The sequence below is a fragment of the Sinocyclocheilus rhinocerous genome, unplaced genomic scaffold, assembly GCF_001515625.1.
Source record: "Sinocyclocheilus rhinocerous isolate Xijiao unplaced genomic scaffold, SAMN03320098_v1.1 scaffold1206, whole genome shotgun sequence".
In the NCBI taxonomy this organism is placed as follows: domain Eukaryota; kingdom Metazoa; phylum Chordata; class Actinopteri; order Cypriniformes; family Cyprinidae; genus Sinocyclocheilus; species Sinocyclocheilus rhinocerous.
The window spans coordinates 215,108-226,101 of NW_015659931.1; the positions used below are offsets into that span (position 1 = coordinate 215,108).

General features: G+C 35.0%; 1 protein-coding gene across 1 annotated transcript in view; it reads left to right on the top strand.

The window, feature by feature from the left end:
* The first annotated feature begins 5,136 nt into the window (after positions 1-5,136).
* LOC107724522 (SAM pointed domain-containing Ets transcription factor-like) overlaps positions 5,137-10,994 on the top strand; it is a 13,817-nt gene continuing 7,959 nt past the window's right edge. Inside the window, exon 1 of the mRNA XM_016533500.1 lies at positions 5,137-5,374. The gene's annotated coding sequence lies outside the window, so the exon portion shown is untranslated. The remainder of the gene's footprint in view (positions 5,375-10,994) is intronic.

Below are 10,994 nucleotides of genomic sequence, written 5' to 3' on the forward strand. Positions count from 1 at the left end.
ATAGTCAAGTGACTGGTCAGCTGATGAAATGTCAGTCAACTTGAGTCAACTCAGATTTGAAAAGTGCAAATTGTGAAAATTACGGCGTTTAAGTTTTAGTTCCTCTAAATGCTATTTAAGAAATGACTCGATTTTCCATCCTGGTGCCAAACTATCGCGAATTATCACGTTCAATAACCATAGCAACAACTTGCTGAGCCCTTAGAAGATAGACAAAACATAACGATTGACATAATTTCTCATTTTTGTTAGATTTACATAGATACACATAGGTATACCACAAGGCTAGTTTTAAAAGAGGTAGTTTGTTTTTGAAAATCCTAGCATAGTTTTACAAACTATGTCTTCTTACAACTTTACTGATTTATGAACTTATGTACATCTAAAATAAAGTGATAAATGTTGATGGTGTTTATGTTTTGCGATAAAATGTCCGATAGAGATTGCCAAGGAAAGCTCTCGAGCGGTTACTGTTGCTATGGTTACCAAGGCCAACGCGCGTTTTGTTGGCGAACTGTTTGGCGCCAAGTGATGTGTTCTGATGTATGTAATCTAAGTTTATTTATTCAGTTTAAGTACTACAACTTCTTAGCTGCGTTAAAACAGTGCATCTTCTCAAGTTTCTACATTTAGGCTAATCACTTTCCGATTGTGCCGCCTCACCTTAGGTGATCCTAGTTTTGTGCATGACTAACTTAAGTATCTGTAGCAACATGTTTTAGTTTCGTTTAACCCTGTACCTAGAGGTAACAGTTTATAATTGTCTTCTATTTTAATTGGGCAGGCTAATGTGTTTGCTTTTTTTAATCCATTAATATAATAATGTGCAGTTAGGCCTATAACAAACAAACGCAAAAGTGACTTGTATGCTAGTGATAACACCGCACAGTGTTTAATAATCAGAAAAAGGTTTCTTGTCTTTTCTATGAAGATCAAGCACATTAAAAACTTGTAAATTATGCTTTTTTTTTTCATTAATGTTTTATGCTGAAATCGTCAATGTAGAAATCCAGGAAAACCAAGGAAGAAAACTAATTAAGAGGAAACTAGCCTAGTACCTCTTCAAATTTACATTCAAGTCTTACCCTGATGTTTATCAGAATAATTTGTTTTTGGAAATCTGCCCATAAAGTGAATTCTAGTGAAATACTGAGTTTAATTTAAATGGAAAAAGCAATGGTACATAACTGTTTTCTAAGGTTTTCAACATTCTTGAACATATATGTCATCCTCAGATTTTATTCGTATAGTCATTGTCACATTTTCACTACAAAATGTCTTACAGAATTTATTCTGGAAAGTGTTCGTGGGAAAAATCCAGAATAAAAGCCACAACAGGTACTCTTCGTTACTTGCAGCAGAGCAGACCTTTCTTAATTTTCTTTTAGCTATACTTCACTATTACAAAATTGTGATAGTGACCACAGGAGCCAGAAAATAAATTATCATCTTGCACAGTGAATGACGTCACTAGTTCTTTTCATAACATGTTTGGTTAGCTAATTTTAGGTTTCAAAGGATATTTATACTCAACGCCACTTCCTAATTGACAGCCTTTTATGAGGGTATATCTTCACATAAATAAACGTATGCCCAAAAGGCACTATTCCTAATGCTTTCAACATCCATCATGGAGAAGTCTGATGGATTATGGATTGAACCCAACTCAAACTCTGGCTTTCATGTGCACAGTCTCATTCACAATGAGAGCCATTGACAGCATCAAGTGAGTTCTAGGTGTGCACGTTTTGACAAATGGCTCAACTGAACTTCATCGTAAATGGACACCTTTGGCGGTGGCAGTAACCTTTCTGTCCATAAATGGTTATATAGCGCATGAGAAAGTTGTTTCAAAGTAAGATGGTGAAAGGAGTGCATCTTAAACCTGCGTCTTTCTAACTGCCATGCAAATGAACCCCCTCTGGGAAATGTGCTAGACAAACAAAAATACAGAGAAGGAGTGCAAAGTAAACCTTTGTTTGGAGCAAGACATTTCACAAGTTTCCCAATTCTTATCTGAGCAGTTGTCACTCTTTATAGTCTGGAAATAACATTCAAACCCGTGTTAATAGACATTCAGGGATGATATTATGCAGCATTTGGATTAGATCACTGCAAACATCATACTCCTAATATCTTAGTTTTTTTTTCACAGTAAAAGTATCTAAATATCCTTAAAACTGTATAAATTTACAGTGTAAGTTTATTTTATCTTGTTGCATTGGCAGGTTTCTTCATAGTCATATTTTGCAGTGTAAAAAGATACCAAAATTATCAGGTTTTTCTGAAGAAGTCTGTGGAATAGCATGTAAAATGATGGTCTGATATCCAGTCTTTCTCTGGCTCACTCGCCGTCTTTATTTTCTATTATCAATAAAGTCTGTATTAAGTGTGTGTGTGTGCGTGTGGTTTGCATTGGCGTGTCTGTTTTACTGTGCAAACATTTTGGCATGCTGTGTGCTTGCAGATGTATCATCAGCACATTGACGCACAAACTCTCACACTCAAATGCGCAGAAATATCTGGAAATGTACTCTGTGTTTTGCATCACAATTTGTTACCAAGAGAAACACCATGAACAGTTATATATCTGTACCATAACATCTGCACATAGATAAGAAGGCGGCATATATTTCTACACATATGCATCTTTCTAACAGATTTGTTTTTTTCAGATTTTTTAATTTTTTCATGTAACATCATGAAAATGAATTATATTTGGCATAAAGAAGAATTATTGTATAAAATTACTGATTAAATTGTTAATAATTTTATATAATTTTCTTTATGCAAAAGATTCATTTCCTATGATGTGATATATTCTTTTTATTGTGGGGTGACATTTTTATTTTTGACCAATTCGTATATACTCCAAATAAAAATTCTATATATTTTGCAGAAACTTATTCTATAAAACGATAATTATAATGACAATAATTAATTTCTTTCTTTTGGTTATATGATTTTGTGCACATACACCAATAAAATCTAAAATCTATGGACCGAAATGAAATAAAAATTCACAAAACATCTAAACCATCTTGCCGTATTTACCCCGATCATATTTCTTATAACTGTTGTCATTTAAGATTAAAAACCGGATGTCAGACATTTAATCAGGCAGTTCCTTTCCTCCTTTGAGGGTGGGGGTTAGTGGTCCACAACAACGGACTGGCATGTCAAACGCCTTCAGGCTGGGAATGGGGCTCTGAGGCAATGTTTACACAACTTAATAAGGCCTATGTATAAAAGTGCAACGGGAGTCCATGAAGCAGGCAGGAGCCAGAAAATAAATTATCATCTTGCACAGTGAATGACGTCACTAGTTCTTTTCATAACATGTTTGGTTAGCTAATTTTAGGTTTCAAAGGATATTTATACTCAACGCCACTTCCTAATTGACAGCCTTTTATGAGGGTATATCTTCACATAAATAAACGTATGCCCAAAAGGCACTATTCCTAATGCTTTCAACATCCATCATGGAGAAGTCTGATGGATTATGGATTGAACCCAACTCAAACTCTGGCTTTCATGTGCACAGTCTCATTCACAATGAGAGCCATTGACAGCATCAAGTGAGTTCTAGGTGTGCACGTTTTGACAAATGGCTCAACTGAACTTCATCGTAAATGGACACCTTTGGCGGTGGCAGTAACCTTTCTGTCCATAAATGGTTATATAGCGCATGAGAAAGTTGTTTCAAAGTAAGACGGTGAAAAGAGCACATATACCTGCAATCTTTCTAACTGCCATGCAAATGAACCCCCTCTGGGAAATGTACTAGACAAACAAAAATACAGAGAAGGAGTGCAAAGTAAACCTTTGTTTGGAGCAAGACATTTCACAAGTTTCCCAATTCTTATCTGAGCAGTTGTCACTCTTTATAGTCTGGAAATAACATTCAAACCCGTGTTAATAGACATTCAGGGATGATATTATGCAGCATTTGGATTAGATCACTGCAAACATCATACTCCTAATATCTTAGTTTTTTTTTCACAGTAAAAGTATCTAAATATCCTTAAAACTGTATAAATTTACAGTGTAAGTTTATTTTATCTTGTTGCATTGGCAGGTTTCTTCATAGTCATATTTTGCAGTGTAAAAAGATACCAAAATTATCAGGTTTTTCTGAAGAAGTCTGTGGAATAGCATGTAAAATGATGGTCTGATATCCAGTCGTTCTCTCTCTCTCTCTCTATTTCCTATTATCAATAAAGTCTGTATTAAATGTGTGTGTGTGGGGGGGGTTTGCATTGGTGTGTCTGTTTAACTGTGCAAACATTTTGGCATGCTGCGTGCTTGCAGACGTATCATCAGCACATTGACGCACAAACTCTCACACTCAAATGCGCAGAAATATCTGGAAATGTACTCTGTGTTTTGCATCACAATTTGTTACCAAGAGAAACACCATGAACAGTTATATATCTGTACCATAACATCTGCACATAGATAAGAAGGCGGCATATATTTCTACACATATGCATCTTTCTAACAGATTTGTTTTTTTCAGATTTTTTAATTTTTTCATGTAACATCATGAAAATGAATTATATTTGGCATAAAGAAGAATTATTGTATAAAATTACTGATTAAATTGTTAATAATTTTATATAATTTTCTTTATGCAAAAGATTCATTTCCTATGATGTGATATATTCTTTTTATTGTGGGGTGACATTTTTATTTTTGACCAATTCGTATATACTCCAAATAAAAATTCTATATATTTTGCAGAAACTTATTCTATAAAACGATAATTATAATGACAATAATTAATTTCTTTCTTTTGGTTATATGATTTTGTGCACATACACCAATAAAATCAAAAATCTATGGACCGAAATGAAATAAAAATTCACAAAACATCTAAACCATCTTGCCGTATTTACCCCGATCATATTTCTTATAACTGTTGTCATTTAAGATTAAAAACCGGATGTCAGACATTTAATCAGGCAGTTCCTTTCCTCCTTTGAGGGTGGGGGTTAGTGGTCCACAACAACGGACTGGCATGTCAAACGCCTTCAGGCTGGGAATGGGGCTCTGAGGCAATGTTTACACAACTTAATAAGGCCTGTGTATAAAAGTGCAACGGGAGTCAATGAAGCAGGCATTCCTTCACTAACTCTTACTTGAAGTCTTGAGCACACCCACATCAGGTGCACTCACACACACACTCTTGTCACTAGCAGTATTAGTCATTGAGGTTAGTAATGTGGCACTCCACAATTCCAGCGTGTCGTGTTCCCTGTTGAGTCTGTAGGAGGCCTAGAATTAGACCCACATTTGAGAAACAAGCAGAAACCAAAGGAATCAAGCAGAGGCCTTCCTGATCGCACCTCCAACACTGTCTTCACCTGGACAGGTAAGTCTGCACAGCTACCTCTTATCAACCCACTTTTAAGGGCAACAAACCTGTTATTGGTATTTTTATCTGTATTTATAAGGAAAAGCAACTATTTTGTAGTGTACATCACCAGTCAACAGTTTCAGACACATTTGACTGAATTTCTGACATTAAAAACCTTCTAACAGTGAACGTTCTCAGAACGTTCTGGCAAGGATCTCTCAACATTATGAACAAATATTCATTCAGTAACGTTAATAGAACATTCATTCAAAGTTATAACGTTCTCAAACCATTAGCAAAACAAAAATGTTATTTATGCATTGTTTATGGAATGTTTTTCTGAAAAATTTAGGATATTCATCTATGATGGTTTAGAGAACATTCAAAAGTAATGTTCCCCTAATGTTTGCAAAATAAAATAAAACGTTCCCCTTTAATTTTGTGTTTAACATTCACATAATCAAGAAAAAGTTTTTATTTTTTTTTATTTTTTTGTGTTTTAACATTTTCATAGCTTAATGGAAACGTTCTCAGAACATATTTTTGCAAATGCTTGAGTGCTTTGAATTAGTTTTGGCTACACCTAAATTAAAGCTATAAATGAATACAAAATGAAAATTGCATGTGAAAAAGCATCATTGCACATGTCCATCTTTCACTATAGTGTTTAAAAGCATGCCAGGATGGGCCTCAAGAAGTTGGGAAGAAGCTCAGATTTGCAACATGTGTTTGTCACTAAATCATTCCCATACTTTAACTTTTACTACTTTATAGTTTTTATGAATTTACTATTCTTGTCAAATGAAGAAATTGGTCATAATAAAGGATGAGACATGTCCAAACATTTGACCGGTAACAAAGTTTTTGTGTGGCAAAACACACAAATGCATTCATAAATATATGTATTTAAGTTCTCCAGGCAACCGAGCAATCAGCCTTATCACCAGCTCATGTCATTGATAGAGGCCGATATGAACTCAGATGATTCTGAATGCACCTGTTCTCAAGCTGACACAGTTCACCTGTCGTTCACATGCGATGTGTCCTTATTTAGAAGAGAAAAAAAGGGAACTGGTCTCAAAAATTAAAAGGTGTAAAGCTCTTAGGTTTTCGAATGTCATCTGGCCGGCCTCCAGAACACCACCAGCAAACCACAAATGACAGTTTTTTTTTCCCCTGAAGGGAAAAGTGCAAGTGACTTGTGCTCTGGCTCTCATCCAAATCCTTCAGAAGAAGAAAAGAGCTCAATTCCCAAAGGCAAATGTAAAGTTTCTATTGATTTCCACTGAGGCTAAGCACGGTATTGTGACTACACTAAAGTGTTACATTGTACTGAGTGACTAGGACTAAACTGATTATTGAGTTTTGTTGAGTTCTCTTACAGCAAATGTCAACTTTTCCTCAAAAATCTCATGTTCCAAACTTGCATGACTTCTAATTTTTCTTTTTAAATAAGAGTCCATATATAACTTAAAATATAGTGCATGCATTGCATGAACTAGCCTACACTGCAAAAAATTATTTTCTTACATTTGATTTTGCATTATTTTATTTATTTATTTATTGTCCTTTTTTAAGCTTGACAGTAAAAATCACAATTTGCCTTTATTATATGGAAAACAGTTGCTCAAATACAAAATTAGGGTTTGGGCCGACACACACACATGACAGGATTTTCTTTATTTTTAAGTGAGCTGTTCTTTTAAAAATTAGATATTTGATTCCAGTCTTTTGGTCACAGTATCAAATAGTGTCAAGCGAGATTGTAGATAACCTAATTGAGACGTCTGAGAAAACCTGGCACAGGTACATCACACCTGCTCTGGAGGTCGAGGAAGTAGAACAAACACGTTAGCAGAGGAGAATAAATGTGATGTTGAGTAATGAAGAAATCCCCTGTACGATTTCACTTGAGCTTAAAGCTCCCAGAATGAATCAGAGATACTTATCAAAGGTGGCTCTCAGCGGTTGAGTGACTTAATATGGCACTTTGCATATTACCAAGCCATGCCAGTTTTTGTTCAAACAGCAGGGTGGGTTGTGTTTGTAAAGAAATTATGGCAAAATTCTATGTTTTTACAGTCTTACAAAATAGATGATGGCCTTATAATGTCACAGAACAATGCAACAAATTTGCATTTTCATTTTAAATCAGTGAAAGATGTGCCACAGCATCTCTAATCTTTAAAATCATAATTTCCTTACTATTGTGGGCCAAAAATTCCAATCCGAGTTTGTTTATTAATGAAACAATAAAATGAATATTCATATAGCCTATAGGCTATGACATAAAATATATTATAAAAATAATATATTTTGGCTCAGAAACACTTTAGACACTTAAAACACACTTAAAATGTCAGATGTCTTGTATGGTTTTGACATGGGGTTTTCACACTTGAAATAGGGCCTAGTTAACCCTGGGTCATTCTAATCCCAGGTAAACATAATCCTGAGTTATCTTGATTCACGTTTCACAGTGCTCATAATTTACCAGGGGTTAACAATTAATCTTGGGTATCAATAGACTTGTACACTGTAAGTTCCTAAACTCAGTGTTAACGTTCTTATTTGCATATTTGCGACGTCAGTGTCACTGACTGGAGGAATGTAGCATGCGCCCTGTTTACATATTTTTTTTTTCCCTGAATGGACGTTTCGGACGATATGAAGGTAAGAATAAACTTACCTAAAGTCTAACTGACCCGTTTTCCGTCATCTTTTGACATATTCCCCTCAACCGCTGAAACGGTTTACACAACGCGCGGTATTTCCGTAACTGACCAAAGCGCGTTAATATGAGCTACGCGATTGGCTGTCGGTTGCTAAGCGTCTAGCCGTAACATTCAACGTTGCGTCGTTTCGTTTGTCAGCGCAATGCCGGGTTAACACCGCAAAAGTGCTGCAAACTGTCCTAACCCCACTTCTAATAGGGCTTTTCACACTGAACTTAACCCGGGTTTAATAATGTACAGTGTCATCTTATATACCCATTATTATTTGTTAATAAAACAAAAGAGCAGTGTGAACCGTGAATCACAACCAGGGTTTGAAATGACCCAGGGTTAACTATTTCAAATACCTGCCCTTACGAAAATTAACCATGGTTTTATTATAGTAAAAGTGTAGTAGGCTAGCTATGTTTTTTGGCAGATTGCTTACCATTTGTATAACCACAGTTTTACTACAAATACCACGGTTAAACGAGGGTTAGTATAGTAAAACCATGGTTAAATTTTGGTCAATATGGTTTAACTACTATAACCATGGTTTTTGGTTTTATTTGGAGTAAAGCCATGGATCATTTTTGACAATAACCCAGGGTTAAGCTCAGTCTGAAAACCCATACTGATATTTAGTCAATTTTAAGTGCTATATATGGCTCTAATTTTTGGGGCCACTTTACATGGATATGGCATTTTGACCTTGGATAGTGTTTTTATTGGTTCTGCTGATGGTTTTTCAGAATCAGCCAGTCGTTGTACGACACATCACTGGAGCTCAGTCATATGGTGGGGGAGCCACTGCACTAATTGCTTGTAATGATTGCCAAATCTTTTATGTCCTTATGATGTGAACAAGCTGAGTATTGCGCAGCTGTTGTTGAAACCCTGCACCTCGACGGAGCATTTCTTCCAGTAAGAGACGTTTGCTGTGAGCATGGCATGTGCACACTGATACACAACCTAATAGACTCATTGAGCGGTGAGACTCGTTATTAATAGGTAATGTTTTGCTATTGAACTGAGCCATGCTGGTTGCCATGCTGGGAGAGATTCCAACACAAAAGAAAATTAGAAGAACTAGAAGAAAATGAAGCCTAATTTGGTACTGTATTTAATTAATAAGAAAATTATGTCACAATGCAAAAAAATAAAATAAAAAAAACATATATATATATATATATATATATAATCTTTTATTTTCTTTCCTGTATGCTTTTAAAAGAAGTACACCATGCATAAATCATTATTTTAAATAAAGCCTTTAAGTACCTTTCTTTCTTTCTTTCTTTTTTTATAATTTATTTTTTCTTCTGTGTGCTTTGTTTTTAAATAAGTGCATCATGCATAAATGAATCACTATAACTGAAGTCTATATTAGGATAATTTTAGATTTCTATGAGAATTAAAGCTTTTTTCTGGACATTGTTATTTATTTTTATTTTTTTTAAATCACTGTAATTTATTTTTTTACTTTATTTTTTAATCACTGCAATATAATGACAAAAAAAACTTTTTATTAACTTTTATTTTATTATTATCATTTATTTCCTTTCCTGTATGCTTTTTAGAGAAGTGCACCATGCATGAATACAGCAGGTGTAGTGTGACTGCTGGGAAGGGCCAGTGTTGTGTCTTCTGGTGTGAGACGCTGATAAACAGTGGTTATTTAGCACTGAATGCTGCTGACCTGGCAAATGGAGCGGCTCTTAACCCTTCCAAAATGAATTTTAGAGTCTTTAACCAAACTCATTTAAGGATCAGTCACAGGCCTAATCCCGCGCCTGGGGAGCGTGTTTGCATCTCCTCACCGCTGCTTTTTCTCCGCTGGCCAGAGTCAATATGACTAAATGTGCCTGTCTAATGGGCTTATCGCAAGCTGTTGCGAGCAAGAGTGGACACTAGGTTACAGACATGAAACTAAGCCGGCCCCAAAAGCACGCTCCAGCTTTTTCCTTGGAGAGGAGAGGGAGGGGGATGTGAAAGCAGCAGGCGTTTGGAGATGAGAGCGGGGATTCCATGAAGGATAACTTCATTTCCTTTAGGGTTTACTCCAGGCCAGCTTCAAAGATACGGTCCGGGGCCTCCGTTTGTGTTTGCATACAGAGATATGAAAGAGCGAGAGACAAATGGTTTGACCTCTGACCCTCTGCCATTCCATCGCCGTGTCCAACGTGATGCATGCAGCAGCAGCAGTGCCATTTTGACACGTTTTACTACTTGAAGTCTTGACAAATGAAATGCCTTCAAATTATGCTTGTCATACATCCTGGAATAAAAAAAAATTACTGTTCATAACACAAAAAATAAATATACTTAATTTATTATTATTTATTTTAAAAAATTTAAAAATAAAATTAAAATAGTACAAATTGTAATAACGAGAATTGTCACAACAAGGTTTCATTTCTTAACATTAGTTAACATGAACCTACAATGAAAAATACTTATAAAGTCTTTATTATTCTTAATTACTGTTAATTTTAACATTTACTAATACATTATTGAAATTGCATTTACTAATGCATTATTAAAATCTTTTAATATTATTCTGAGTGAACCTGAGCTAACACAAACTAACAATGAACAGCTGCATTTTCATTAATTAACGTTTAAAAAGCTTAAAACGTATTTTATTTAAACATTATTGTTATTATTGATATTATTGACTTGATTTCCTTTTTTCTTCTTCTTTTTCCATTTGTGTGTGTAATCAAACACTGTAGACAGTGTTGTTTGTTTGTTCTATGTTTAGCAAAATCCTTAAAATAAAGTTTTTTTTTTTTAAAGAAGCTTGATAAGTACTAAATGTATTGTTAGTTGTTAGTCAATGCATTAACTACTGTGAAATAATTGCAGTTTCCACAATATAAGTTAGACAAAATAGAGGGGGGGGGGATTGAAAATGCAAA